This window comes from Athene cunicularia (assembly GCF_003259725.1).
Source record: "Athene cunicularia isolate RWA chromosome Z unlocalized genomic scaffold, athCun1 chrZ_part1, whole genome shotgun sequence".
NCBI classification, from domain to species: Eukaryota; Metazoa; Chordata; class Aves; order Strigiformes; family Strigidae; genus Athene; species Athene cunicularia.
The window spans coordinates 22,131,830-22,144,103 of NW_020799142.1; the positions used below are offsets into that span (position 1 = coordinate 22,131,830).

The 12,274-nt window shown below is 36.2% G+C and overlaps 1 protein-coding gene across 2 annotated transcripts in view; it reads right to left on the minus strand.

Moving 5' to 3' along the window:
• FYB1 (FYN binding protein 1) overlaps window positions 1–12,274 on the minus strand; it is a 75,088-nt gene that overhangs the window by 27,131 nt on the left and 35,683 nt on the right. The gene's annotated exons all lie outside the window — the stretch shown is intronic.

The window sequence follows — 12,274 nt, forward strand, 5'->3', positions numbered from 1 at the left end:
AGTTTTCCTTACTCAGAGACAGCATTTCAAGTGAAGGGATGAGGAATAAAAATATATTTTGACATTGATTAAGAGGTGTACAGGTCTCTGTACACTGTCAGATATGTTTGTAATAGACGTTTTAAAAGGCTGGACTTAATTTTCTAGCACATTCACACAGAAAAGTGGCAGTTTGAGAAGCTGCACAGAAGCTACACCCTCAACAAACAGGTGCAGCCTTAAAACCAAGATGATGCAGTGTGCCAGGCACAGAGCCCTAATTAGATGAGTGGGCTGGTGTGCATGTGTGCTGCACGGAATTCTTGTTCAGTGTACAAGCCACAACCAAACCATAGTAACCACGGCCTTGAGAGTTCACGTTGAGAGAAGTTATTCAACACAACCAAATGAAATCATTGTTTGGATGCCATGATGTTAAACCTAGAATTTTGTTTCAAGTATGATGACTGGATTAAAGCTACCTAGTGGAAAAAGCTACCCAGAAAGAATTGTCTCCAGCTGTAAGGAGAGAAGTCCAACAAAATCTAAGGAAGAAGAAAGCAGAAGGAAAAAGCAAATTCACAGTTCAGTTAAAACCAATTACAAGCAAAAAGAACCCCCCTTGTCTTCTGGAGATTTTTTTCAAGTTCACACCTGTATAATGGAGATTAAAATCTTGTCAAGAAAAAGAAACTTCCACCACACTGGAAAACAAGTGGTTTAAATTTAAACATAGACCAACAAATATGTAGCAATGCTTAATATCAAGACTGAAAGTTAAAGAAACTACTGAAAGAGATTTCTTTAGTTGCTTGGGAGTCTACAATTCTGTCCTTGGAATAGACAAGAGAAGGGGAGTCAATAATTATCAGAAGGACCTCTCATTTGTCACATGGAAATGAAATTAAAATTACCAAGTCCTGACAGTTTTTCTGCTTATTAACAAAAAACTCAAAAATTTCTAGATAAATTTTGCTTCATAGCTGCTTGGAGCAACTTGTCAACATATATGTCAACAACAGTGCATTTGAAACATATTGAGTTCATCCGTTACTCAAACAGCAAAGTACAAACATTGCTGATTGCACAGGTGAATTCTTTAGTGGTGAAATGCTGGGGTTTCACCCCCAGGCCCAAAATCAAGGTTGACATACGGGTGATTCCCACAGCCCTTCCCAAAGGGGGGGTGATTTTGCCTTTAGGCTTCCCTCCAGGGTGTGGCGGCCTTGCAGGGAGAGCCATTGGGTAAATGAGCCCCAGGTGTCTGCATTCAGTAAACAAGGGTCAGGTGTCCCACTGAGGGATAAAAGCTGGGACCACTTGCAGGAAGGGGCAGTGTCTGTCTGTGAGGTGGAGGTACTCTGTAGAGTTCCCTGTGGGGGAAGGACCTCCCGCCTCCCTGGGACTGGGCTCCAGTCAGGTCTGGCCTTTGTAAGCGTGGGCTGTGTAGAGATTCAGTGTGTGGCTTCCTTGGCCTTATGTGTTTGGCTTGTTGACTTGGTTGTCTCCTGCCCTTTCTATGGGAGACTGCATTTCACCATTTATCCCACCCATTGTTGGTCATGCAGTGTTGTTGTTGGGGTCAGTGGGATTGAAGCTGATTATGTATAATCTGACTTGTTTGTTCCCCCAGCACTCACCCATGTACTGACCCTTTTGTATCAAATACAATTGGGTTATTGGTTCATCTTTATGCTGGCTGTGTCCTTTAGGCTAGGCCTGATAATTGGCAAAACAGATGGTTTTGTTGAGGAATATTTGTTTTGCAAAAGCAGACCCTTACAATTTAAGATATGCTAAGATTAAAGTTGTATGGTATCACATATCTTTTTATTCACATAACTTTCATCATTTTATTAAAAAGGATATCCCCCAAGTCAAATTAAATAATCCTTTTAATCAGTATTTAGGAGGCTACAGCATGGTTAATGTCTTCCAGCTGTATTGACCCCAAAAGAGAAGAGTAAGAATGACTATAGGTCTAGAAAACATGAGTTCCTGGAGATATTGAGGAAATGGTGGTTTTTTAGGGAAATATGGTATGACTGAAGGAAAATGAAATGCATACCTAAGTCTCCAGCAAAGAAGAAAGGGGTAATTATTTTTTTCTTAATTTTCATGGTAAAGAAAGCAAGAAGTAATGTGTTTAGAGGTCAGCAACATTTTTTAGGAGGCACTTTCTGATAGTGAAGGTGGCATTTCCATGGCTTCAGGTCGTTGAAGTAGGATAAATTTATGGCATGAATAAGTTCTAGTACAGTTGTTCCATGCTGACACATAGGCATGGATCAAACAACTTCTTTACATCCCTTCCAGTTCAATGACATCCTTTGTTCGTTGTCCTATATTTTACAAGACATCACATTTAAAGTACTTACCCCTATATTGAGCACAACAGCTAGAGATCTGCTAAAATATCATTGTAGCTAAAACTTGTCTTCCAGAAAGATGTCCCACTTGTTTGAAGATGAGAGAAAGAATGTACCGCTACAGAGTTTGTTTGGCTAAATTGCTCACTGTTAAAATCTGTATCTTAATGTTTTGTGAGTTCATCAGGCTTCAGGTTCTATTACTTTTATTTCTACCTTTGTTTACTGGATCAAGAGCCTTTTTATAACCATTGTTTTCTACCCATAAGGTATTGATACCACTCAACTTGAACAATATCTCAGATTTCTTTTTGACAACTTTAAAGACCTAACCTTTTTAATATCAAGGCATTTAATTTTTTCATCTAGCAATTAATTTGTAGCTATTTCTGTGATTTTTCCAATCTTTCCAACATAGTAGAAGATCTGGTACTGGAATTCTACACAGCATGCACTTGTCTGCTACATGCAGTGATGAAAATTACAAGTCATTCTTCATCTGGCCATAACTCTACTGATTGCATCCAGGGGGTTTCAGTATTTTCTCCAATTGTCACTCACCTCTCCTGTTTGGAAGCAGAGACACCTGAATATCAAACTAAGGCACATTAGCAAAAAGCTTTTATTCAAAAACTGTGTAACTATATGAAGATTCCTTAAGGGTAAAACTCCAAGACTTTAGGCTTACAGGCTGACAACCATTATGCATTAGACATTGCTGTCACATCATTGTCCTTACTCAACTGTAGAGCTGTTTATGACATTTAGATTTTCCTCCAAGGCATTATTATACTATCTCTTTTCTCAGGTATGGTTTACATTTCTTCATTCTACATGTATATTTGTGTTTGAGTAAAGAAAAATTTTGTTTAAATGAGCCAAGATTACACATGATAGTGCTCGTGTTGTATCAGAGTCTCTGAGGCCTGTGTGCCTGCATTTAACTCTTCACAGTCTTTATTCATCCACAGACTGTCAGCTGTAATCTCTTACTGTTCAAAAATCCATGATGAATAACATTGAGCATGTATTTGCAGTTGAATTCTTTTGAGCACATTCTAATCCAAGAAAGAAGACAGAGTGGTTTTTTCCATGTTAATTTGCACTAATTATACTCTGAAATTTTTGTGTTTTAACAGGGAATCCTATATCAGCTTTTCTGTCATTATATTTATGTTACCCTAATACAGTGTTGCATGTATGCACAATGTGCATACATGCATTATGTCATCATACAGTGTTACTTCATTGTGGTTACTTTGTAGGTCTAAGGTAAAAATTCTGCCGAAGTCTCTATGCATAATACTTCTTTCATCTGATGTCTCTTTAGAACCAAATCCAGACAATAGGAAACTGAGCCAGGAAAAGACACCACATACATTTTAGATTAAGTGCTTATTTTTAAGTATAAGGCCTGAACAACCTGTCCCTTTTAATTTATGTACACTTCTTGAATCTAATAATAATAAATCATCATCATATTAATGGAAACATTGCTTTTTTATTTTCTAACTATTCTGACGCTTACCTGCCTTTGGAGTTATAATTACCTACACTTATGGCTGAGACTAATGTGGATGTAAATTGATTTAATTCTAATACTGAAAATAACGGGGTGAGTTAGGTAGAGAGGTGACACTCAGTATGAAAAAGCTGTTATAATCAGACCTGCAGAGCCAAAGCTATCATAATGTTTCAGTAGTTTTTTGTTTCCTATTTTAATGGAGGATTTATTTTTTACTCCAGTTCCATTTATGTCTCTCTTAAGAAATTTCATAGTCTGAGGACATGGAAAGGCTCTGTGTGGGTAGTAGAACTGAGGTCAGCTCTGGACACTCAGAACAAGAAATCAAATTTAAACTACATTTTAGATTCACATGCACCCAAAGCACTCTCATCACAGGAAGCAATAAGGACCATCACTTTGTGGTGGCTTTGATCACTAACACCTCAGTTTCCAAATAACCTCTTCTCCTTTCTTGGGACTTAGCTTTTTTCATATGCTGTGATGCACTTAAGAAACAGATGCAGAAACTGAAGCTCTTCACAAAGAAATGAAAGAACAGATGAAAACGAATGAGTTCCTCAAAATCTGTACAGCTGTATAGCATGTAAGAGAAACTTGCCATAGAAACTGTCCATAGAAAGTAACAAATTTCCCATTATACTGCTGCTTGTTGTGTTAAACTTCCTTAATAACACCCAGAGCTTCAGAATTTACAGCAGAACTGTGCACAGAACACTGCAAACACTTCTCTTGTGTTCTTGGGGAACTATCTCAAACAACTTCCATGCATGCAGTGACCAAAAGGTCACCTACATTCTTGGAGAATGTTTATTTATCAGGAAGTTCAGGACACTGAAGTTGTCTTGATGTAAAACTTGTGACTTTGACCCTTGGTATTCCTGGCTCATGTGAGGGAAATCCTGATACTGTTTGGTAGCTAACATAACATCTAGAGAAAGATCCCATCTTCCCTTCATTTCCAGATACTCTGTGTTCAACAACTGCAGGAGTAATCTATAGTAACAGTAGTCTATAGTTTCTGTGCCTCTCATGTAAACTCAGAGAAACTATTAAAAAACCCCAAATAAGTCCAGCTTTTTGGAATCCACGTATGCTATGTAGTCAAAAGCAAGTTTCAGGGCAGGATGAGAAAAAGATATCCATTCTTACCTTGCTAAAATCTTCAATGCTGTCTCAATATGCTGTGTTACACTGTTCTGAGATCCTAATACCAGAAATACATGGCAATCTGAAGAGAAATCCCAGCAGTGCCTGGAGTCCTTATTGAAGTAACACATGCAACAAGAAGTACTTGTGATAGAAATCTTACAGGAGCCAGTACTTTGGCCAGGGCCAGTTCTTCTCAATCTGTTTCAAAATTGTACAATAAATTGCACTCATGTGCAAGGGTAATATAAGCTCCAGTACTGACAAAGTTGAAATGACATGTCCCTGTTCATCCCCTGCCTAAATACCAAGGTACTTCACTGCTTGGATGAGAGATTGGCACATAGATGAACAGTATCTAACCTGAGCAGAACAGAAACAGTCAAAGAATAAAAAAACCCTTTAACACTCACACCTGCAGTTCAACATTCATTGGCTGAAGATACAAACCCTGATGATCAGCTCAATCTTTACTGCAATAGAATGTGATTACTTGGCACAAAACTCTTAAGTGGCAACAATGACAAATAATAACTCATAATCTCCCTTGAAGTAGGAAACTATCCTATCCTGGCAGAGGGTGGTCTGGCTTCATCTTTTCATATTTTTCTCACACCTTGGCTGGACTACAGCAATAATGTATACCTGCTCTCAAAGTCAGTAGTGCTTTAAAAATTCCAGTTAGCTCAGAATAGCTATATGGCATCTTACCAGCAACACACTCTATTGCAAATACATAAGCCTGGCCTTCAGTATCTACACAGTCCAGACTTAACTGCAAAGACTTAATTATGTATAAGGTATCAGACTGTAGCATCTAAGCCATTCATTGCCTTGACACAGAAATTTCGAGTCCAAGCTTGCATACTAAACAAAACTGTAACTCAACAGCAATGCATATCTTACTACCTTCCGTTAGAAGTTAACTCTGATTGCCCCTACTTCACCATAATTACATAGCAATAGACATAGGTGAGAAAATCCATTCCATATCAAGGCAGTCTTTTGCACATAGAGGGGAAAAACTGTTTCTTGACTTCACACTAAAAAGCAGACCATCCTCCTCTTTCTTTGGCCTAGAATACGGCCTCAGGCAAGATCTTATTCACTTTGATGCCTGGTGCAGTGAGGTACTGATGAGATGTTGACCCATCCTGCTTTTATTAATGTAAAGAAAACCTGACAGTTATCAGCCACTGAAAGGAGACTCCAAACATTCCGCAGGAAAAAAATGCCTGGAATTTTAAATTTTGTAATGAATGTCTTTAGTTTTTATAAAAATAAGGACTTCAGGATTTTTCAGGCCGTTACATGGTCAAAAGTTTTGCAAAAGAGGCATCCTTTTAGAAAACAATCTGCTTTTGAGCTACACTGCAAATGCAACATTGGGTTTCAGTTCTACTGCAAAACACTTCACAATTTCTATATGCAAGATCTGGTAAGTTTTCTGGGTTTTACAGAGGTTTTGCTAAGAACCTGCAACAGCATCTACAGCAGCTAATCGCCCACTTCCTACTTTATTCATAATGTGCAGAAGCTGTTCTCTGCTCCACTTCCCTAACCTGCATATTCTTTTAGATAAAAGCCATGGTTTCAGGTTTCACAATTATGCTGCTTTGGAGTGGCTCAAAATAAGCAGGTAAACGTACAACATTACTGAAGCTCCGTGCTTTTGATTACGCTGTTGTCAGACACACTGTAACAACAGAGACACAAAGAGTGTTGGAGACTGCTCACACCTTGCAAACAAAGACGACAGAAAGTTTTTTACTATTGCCCTTCTCAAGTTTAGACTCCACTTTAAGAAATGGCTCAGTACAACCTTTTCTTAATTTTCTTTTATTTTGCTCATCTCTCCTGATTCTACTTCCAGTTAGATGGTAAAGCTGCTTTTTCAGTTTTGTACAAAAGATATCACCTCCAAAAAAAGGGGGAAATTTTGGAGGGAGGGAAAAGGGGAAAGTACAGTTCTCCATCCATTTTAAGACTCTTTGCTCATAGAGCAGATGGAGAATTTGTCTGTTTTTAAGCAGAACTTCTCACTGGTCTCAGCTGGGAAAGCTAGTTTCCAGAGCAGATGCTATTATATGACTATTATAATTTTATTATAATTTTACTCCCCAAAGAAAACCCACAGGTTTAATCCAAAGTACTTTGGTAAGTAAAAGCTCACACGACTGAGCCTTCTGGTGACCAAATATGAGGTTAGATATTCAGAATGCTTCATCTGGGCAGTGCTGACTGGCACAAGGAAAGCGATTTCAAACTACAGATGTGTAACCATATGCAGAAGCCTATCTTTATCTAAAGAGGAGCACAGAATTATTTCCCAACTGAAACTTTTCATTGTCTGATGAAAAGCTCTAATGATTACTTCTTTTTTCAATAAGAAATATTTATAAACTTGAGCCAGTTAATTTTATAGTGAATGGTCTAATTTTATATGCAAGAAAAAAGAACAGCAATTGGAAGTGTTCAGAGATACAGGACTTGTAGGATAACAACAGTGGTTTAAAATAAATCTTTGGTAAAACATTAATATTTGAAAGATAAAGCAAAAGAAAATGTGTACCATGATGCAAAAGCAAGCAAAAAAAATGTACTGCAACAAATTTACTTAAAATATGATTATTTCCAAAACCAACAAACAGATTAAGGGGTTGACAATTTCATAAACCTATTGTTCAATCTGAAAAAGAATTACATCATATATAGAATGCAATTCTAGTTAAAAATTAATCATAGGAGTATAAACACCAATACATAAAACATCAGTTGCATAAAAAATCCCATGCAAAAAAGTCTTGTATTCAAGTAGTGGGCCTTTGCACATTTTCTCTTCAGGATCTGCAAACAAGGAATACCGTTGTTCCAAATGTACACATTTTAGGAGGGTTCAGTTTTAAGTGGAAACTGATGACCTCAGAAATATTCATTAATAAAATTAACTTTTTAGGATAAAATTAATTGTTAGTATACTGTTTCAAAAGTTTCTTAACATCTTTATGAAATGCTTAATATGTTGTTTGTCTCTATTATGATCAAATCTTTCAGGAATGACTGTCTGTTTCGTATAATGAACTATTTGGATAATTAAATTAATTAGTCAACTTATTAATTTGTGCATTGTTACCCATGTAATGCAACCAAATGATGAAGATTCATTAAAAGTGTTTTTTTCCTGTGAAACAAAATAAGTCTAGGAATGAAAAGGAAATACTTGCTCCAGTTTTGTGTATATTTGTTTCAAATTCATACATTATGTATGCTTCATAGGTTTTACATCTGTGAGCCACTAAGTAAATATTATTTAAACAGTACAGAAATATTAAAACTTCCCAGCTCAAAGAGAAACTTCAAATATGTGAGAAATGTATGCCAAACATTCTTGTAATTATGAGGAAACACACTACACAGCATTATTTTTTATTTTTTTTTTTTAGCTAGCTAAACATGAGACCCTCAGGGTTAGAGATGCATTCTTCAATAACGGTATCAGCAACATGTCCAGAACTTCTTTGCCACAATATTTTTGCATATTTGGGAAAAAAAAGGGTTTTTTTCCAGTTTTGCTATAAAGCTGTCTCTAAAGTAATGTGAGATGCTAAATACACATCTTTGCTACAATTAGTTGCAAAGTAGATATTCAGCAAAATATGTATCAATTTAAAGAACAGGAAGCTTTCAGCCAGGTCATATCATTCTTATCAAACTCTAAATTGAAATCATTAATATAATTTTTATTCACATTATTTTCTGAGATATGGACAGGTTTCAGAATACTTTCAGCTTTGTTACAGCAGATCTACTTGTGTGCTATGACCTATGTAATGCAACCAAACGATGAAGGTTCATCAAAATTGTTTCTTCATATGAATCAAAATAGGTGTAGGAAGTAACAAGATTTCAAAAATTAAATCAAGGAAACATAATTAAGGAGAGAGAATTACTCAGTTTCATCAGTTTTACTGGCTTTCTCTCTAGCAGTTTCTTTCTGTCACCTTCCATGATAAAGTCATAGCTGTCTTTTTTTTTTTCTTTTCTCCTTATAAATTCTGTTTTCTAACTAGTGTTCTCAACAGACTTTCACAGACTCCTGTAATATGTGGTGTAATCCCCAAAACACTGTATTAAAGCCATCCAGTACTGCCCCTGCTGGAAAGTGGACATGGGTTTCTAACACATTACAACATGACATGTGTTTTACTCAGTCTTTTGCAGAAATCCAGAACTATTGGGAGATTATGTTACGCATATATTTTGATTCAAACAGAAGTGGCCTCAAACCAATTCAAACTGCATATCAATGGGTATTTGAAATTGCTAGTAAGTGATTATTTAGTCTTACTCAACAGAATTAACAGTCATATTCACATGTTTCTTCTTCATAGTCCTAAATTCTGCATCTTAGATTCTGGAGTCTCTGCTCCGGAATGACTATAGTTGACTCAATGGGATTTATCATAGTCAACTACAGAAATGATTCTAGAATTCATACGTGAACTATAACAAGTGTATACATGAGAAAAAATATTTCTGTGCCTCAGTGCTATGTTATAAACATATATAATTTTACTAGAAGCAAATGTTATGTTATAAACATATATAATTTTACTAGAAGCAAATGTTATAAATGTTATAAACATATATGATTTTACTAGAAGTAAATAATCTGAAAGGGAACAAGTGTGCCACATAAAGCCTAACAAACAAAAATGGAGATGTTTAGGGAAGATCTATGAATGTGCCAATTGTGGAAACTATGAAAATTCACAACTGGAAACTGTCCTCCGGTAGTTTACTGATGGATACATTTTATTTGTTTTTGACTAAAAATATATATTAAGTAATTTGAAAGATATTGCAGACAATTTTAGCTGAGGAAATAATCAAGGGCAATGAGTGTAAATGCTAATTTGCAATGTTTTTTGTGTACTTTTGCTTCCTAATGCACAACAGCAGCAAGTTGTACCCAAGGCAGTCTTCTGCAGGGAAATACTAAATGTTGGTTTCCCCCAAGACTTATTTTATCTATAATTTGGATTAGATTTATCTATTTCCTTAGGCAGATAAATAACTTTTCTCATTCATATTTCTATCAGGATGGCTGCATTCATTTTTAAATTGCAGTGATTTATTTTTTTCAGTGCTGTAAGCCATATTAGCATTTTAATTTGTAGTCTTGTTCACATATTTTAGCAGAATTACATGGCAAATCCTTGATCAATTAAATGTAATGCTTCAAAAACTTCAGTGTGGCAGTGTTTCCTCCATAGCAGTAATATTCTTTACTGTGGAGGCTCCTAAAATCTGAAAAAATTTCTCCTTGACTGAGGCAGACTAAAAACATGTGTCCACCCTTTGTTATTAAAAAATTTAGTCTTACATGCATTATCTGTAATTATGGTGCATGTAATTATAGCTGGAGAACGCAGATATGAGAAAAAAGACTGAGGGACATTTAATTCAACTGGTCTTTTGGAAGTTACAGGTTGAGCTATTGAAAGATGGCCAAACAAATAATACAGAAATTAGAAACTAATTAAAACCTCTTTTTTTGAAACTGACCTTATACCAATCCTATGAGTAACACAACTCCTTTCGGGTGAGACCTGCACAGATGATATAATTGCAGTTGTACCAGACTATGTATATTGTGTGAGATTTCATATGCTGTGGTCTGATTTTCATGATAAATGCACAACTCTGATTGTATTTCAGCTGAGCATCATTCTTCAGTTCTAGGAACTTCAAAAATTGATTATGTCATTTCTCAGAGGTGTAAAATATTTCAGAATAATGCTGCTGAAAGAGTAATTTGGTTTTTCTCATTCAGAGAAGGAGAGAGAGGAGTGTCCTTAGAGGAAAGTTGAAGAGCTTTTACATTCATTTCCACTAAAAACTACATACAAATACTCATCCATATTTTGTAGTTGCTTTCAGGCAGATCCAGCAAAGTCCTTGGTAGATCTGTGTGAACATAATTTCAACTTCATTTCCATAGTTTTCAGGTAAATGTATGGGGGACCAATAATAATAGACATCAACATAATGAAATCTAATAAAATACTAGGTAAAAAGCCTTGAAGGTCTTCAAATTTCCATGAATAGTCTCACTTCAGTATCTTTTAGATATTGCTTAAAATTCAACATTTTAGCTACATATAGCAAACTGCAGGCACTATGTTGCACATAATTATCATGCTATTCTGAAATTATAATTGTAAAACTTTCTTGAGCTGCACAGGGTTTTATGGTGTGCTAAAGTTCACCCGTGCAAACAGAGGCATCACATCATTACACAGCTACCCCCACCTCACCCTGTACAGTGTTGTTTGATATTATCACCTACTTTTAGTTTCATCTGTCTTAGAAATAGATGATTTGACTCAAGTAACAATTCTTTTTATCCCCTTTCACCTTAACACTGAGCTGTTTCATAACTTATCCAATATAGCACTGAGGTAAAAAAAAGAAAGCCTACATTGACCTTTTAAGTCCAGATTCTGCAGTAAACAGACCTGACATCCTGTGACAAAAAAAAAAAAAAAAAAAAAAAATCCCCTGTTCTTTATAACTTTGGAAGCTGCTCTTTCATCTTGCCATCAAGTAAGAGCAACAACTCACTGGTTCTGAGGAGCTTTACAAAGACAGTTAAGACATTTACTATCCTTGGGAGTGGTACTTGATTGTTAAGTAATTTGCCAACAGAGTGTTGTGATAACTTTGACAATGCACCACAGATTTTAATTTCTCCTTTCTCAACTGGTTGTCTTACCCAACTCAAATACCCATGTCACTGTGTGGGAACACAATCCACCACAGAACAGAACCTCAACAAGGACTGCAGACACAAACATAACCCAAATTTTCTTACATGTGTTCTTTTCTCTTAGATTCAGTAGAGTTTCCTTCTGTTTCTCCCGGTACAGCTCAAAATATTGTCTCTAGCTGAAGCTGCACGGTTCACAAGGTGTTCAGAGGTGTTTAAAGCACTACGGACTCTGAGCCTTCAACTGACTTTATGTGGGTGGCCATCTGTACAGAGATGACCCCACTGAGGTCAGCCTAGGTGCAGTTCTCCTCTGAAAGCAACGATATGGTGGTGGCCTCACATAGAAAGCTGTCAGCAAAATTATATTGCTTCTCTTTTTTCTCACAAAGCCTTGTTTGCAGTTCAGGTGTTTACTATGAAATAGTATCGTTAGTATCATTTCCTGAATCTAGAAAGCACATGCATCTCACTGATTCT